At 30.5% G+C, this 3,226-nt stretch overlaps 1 long non-coding RNA gene across 1 annotated transcript in view; it reads left to right on the top strand.

The window, feature by feature from the left end:
* LOC106677921 (uncharacterized) overlaps positions 1-2,923 on the top strand; it is a 90,526-nt gene extending 87,603 nt beyond the window's left edge. Inside the window, exon 2 of the long non-coding RNA XR_010844379.1 lies at positions 2,788-2,923. This is a non-coding gene — a long non-coding RNA (uncharacterized lncRNA). The remainder of the gene's footprint in view (positions 1-2,787) is intronic.
* The last annotated feature ends 303 nt before the right edge of the window (positions 2,924-3,226 follow it).

Raw genomic sequence — 3,226 nt, 5'->3', positions numbered from 1 at the left:
AAGAAAATATTTTTAAAAAAATGATTTATTTTTCGTAATATAAAAATTGTGTTCAAAATTAATATTTAATAAAACATTAATTATTAATAACTGGTAGGGGGGAGGAGGTATTTTTAAATACTATTTATTTAATTGTACTACTCGTTGCTCAAATTATTGAACTGTATTTTTTTAAAATTTAATTATTTCACATTTTGAACTGTATTTACATAATAATACATCTAGTAAATTTGATGTAAGATCATAATGGTATAGTACAGACTTTTAGAGGAACTACCTACTGGTAGCACTCTAATAAAGGTTTACATTAGGTCTCGAGGCCATCTTCTTCTCAGGTGCCTCGGAGGATTGTCAGGAATGGAAGAGGAAGCAAGGTTAGAAACTAGAGGGTTTTGGTGGTTACGAAGTTAATAATGGAAGGATTGATTTCTGGTTCGGGCTAGATGGGTAACATATGATACATTAAGGTCTTTATGATTTTATTAGTGACAAAGTAAGGAGCAAGTCGGATTTTTTTTTTGTAGAATTTTGGATTGTAAGGATTCGATACGAGAGGAATTCGAAGGTTTAGTCTCCACTAAGCTCCCCAAAGCTCAGTTTCGTATGTCCAGACCCCTGTTTCATAATAAAGTATAAACTAATACAATACGTTTTGTCGATTTAACTTAATACAATTACACTGACTTGTACTTTAGTACTTCTTAACTCCTATAATATCACTAAAAATTCCTATTATGAAAAAAAAAATTTTTAGTGTAATTAACACGTTGTTTCTATACTTGTATTTTGAACTAATACTATTAGCTTTCATTATGAAACAGGGCCCAGATTTTCCTTATTATTGTCATGTCTTTTGTAATGGATTGGAAGTTTATACCGTTTGTCCAGTAAGTGATGTAACAGCAGAGTTGGGCAAAAGTTAGCTATAACTAACAACTAAAACCTAAAGCTAAATTAGCTGTAATTACATTGGGAACTAAAAACTAACTGGTTAGTTGTTAGATGTTGGCTCATAGCTAACTCTTGGAACTATGGAACTTAGAATGGAAACTATAGAACTATGAAACTATGGAACTTAGCCATGATCTGAAATTAGCAACTAACATTTAGATAAGAAGCGTCAGGCCAGAGCTAAAACTGATATTCAGTTAGATCTATCTTTAGTTTCGATTGAAAAACTAAAAAAAATAATATTACAATACAAAAATCCAAGTACAGGTTTCATTTTAACTTATCTTATTTCTGACATATGGCCATGTTTATGTTTTCTCAGGCTCCCTATATACGAATTCAGGGGTACTGAAAACGAAAATAATATCGATTCCGTGATCTCGCGCTTGCGAGTCGCTTTATTTTAACTTTTCTGGGTTCAAGCAAATTGGGGTCTCTATATATGTTTTCGGGGGTGCTGAAAATGAAAATAAAATCGATTTTGTGATCTCGCGTTTGCGTTTTATATTAGCTTTTCTGATTTCTAACATATTGGGGTCCTTATATACGTTTTTGGGAGTTCCCATTAATGTTTGCCACTTCAAAAAAAAATTTAATAATCAGTTTTTCCTCAAAATTGCACTGACTTTTTATTCCGTATTTGCTCCTGCTTCTTGATAGTGCCACATACAGTAAATATTGTTCCCTTCCATGTTACACTTAAACCGATCTTATCAAAACTTTGCCCTTGTGATTTATTTATAGTCGCAGTAAATTCAAATCTTAAAGAAAATTGCGCTCCATTAATATCTGGATGATTTGATGCAGATAACCTGTTTTATTGATTTTGTTTTCGCAAACTGCGTTCTTCATAAATTTTTTACAACCCATTTCTCACTTTTTATGTAAAATATTGTGATAACTAAATTCTTTTTTATATAATAAAGAGGTATCAATAACCACATGCCTTCCCAGTCTGAAAGAACTACTGAGAATAGAAAGAAGAATTTGTGGCCCCAAAAGACTTAAGAAGGATACAGGCTAAGACCTAACAAAGAAATCTAGAAAGACACAAAGGACCCAGAAACAGAAATAAGGGTCAGGAGACTAAAATTCCACGGACATATGGTTAGATTGGTTCCGGAATGACTAAACAAGAAAAAAATATCAAAAAGGAGGATAAAAAAGCTCAGGAGGGTATATTAGACAGATGAAAGAAGAAACGGAAAGACTTGGAATAACGTAACAGGACTGTCTGGACGGAGAAAGATATAGGACAAGATTGAAGGAAATTTTCATTCAATCAAAGGGAAAAATTTGAAAAAGGGGGTCGCGTGGACAGAAGAAAGAATGCAAAGGAGCTTAGAGATAATGCGGGAAAAATAGAAGGAAAAGAAAAATAAAAACATGAAAGAAGCCAAAAGTTATTTTAGGTTATCGTTCATCACTCTTTAATTAATTGCTTTACTTATCACTCCTCACTCATTTCTTTATAACTAAATTTAAGAAAAATAAAAAAAAATAACTCAATGCCTGAGAGCAAATCGTTAGATATAAATTTTTTAGTAATTTTCTCTAAATGGAATAATGTTGAATGTATTTTTAAGCATTGGTTCCCCTACCAGTTTTAGTTGTTATATATCGCACATTATCTAAGTCAGCGACAACTAAAACTCGTGAATATATCTTAATAGAAACAAACGTTATTCCATAGCGAAAAAATGAATAAAAAATGTCACATTCAATATTACTCCTGCCTAATATTTAATTTATGAAAATACATAAATAAAACATGAATGTGATTTTTGTGGCACTACTAATTAATAACTAATGAAAAATCAATTTCTTTTGTTTCAGATAGTCCATTTGGCAAGAATGAAGAAACAAAATTAAAATACAACTCTGAAGAATCAGTTATCTAAGGGAAATGAAAGACATACAACTGATTTTGTAGCTTATTTTAAACGATAATAAACGAATAATATAAATTTTATATATTTAATGAATATTTTCCCATCCAGGAAAAAAATTAATATTTAAACAGAAATTAACTCATATTAATTAAAAATTAGGAGAAAATTAGAGGATTTATATGTTAAAAGAACTTGCAATGATCAGTTAACAAATGTTAAAATATGACTAATTATGAAAATTAAAAATAACACTTCAGCAAGGTAGAGTTTTTTTTCCTTATAAGCATAACAAAGTAAGATGATTCGAGTGGTGGTGAAAAACTATTTATTATACACTAACGTTTCGCTCCACTTTGAAGCACTTCTTAAGAGCAAAAAAAAAA

This window comes from Halyomorpha halys, unplaced genomic scaffold (genome assembly GCF_000696795.3).
Source record: "Halyomorpha halys isolate HHAL.00 unplaced genomic scaffold, Hhal_1.1 Scaffold112.1, whole genome shotgun sequence".
NCBI classification, from domain to species: Eukaryota; Metazoa; Arthropoda; class Insecta; order Hemiptera; family Pentatomidae; genus Halyomorpha; species Halyomorpha halys.
The sequence above is the reverse complement of the archived record's forward strand: the minus strand, read 5'-3'. Positions and strand labels throughout refer to the sequence as shown.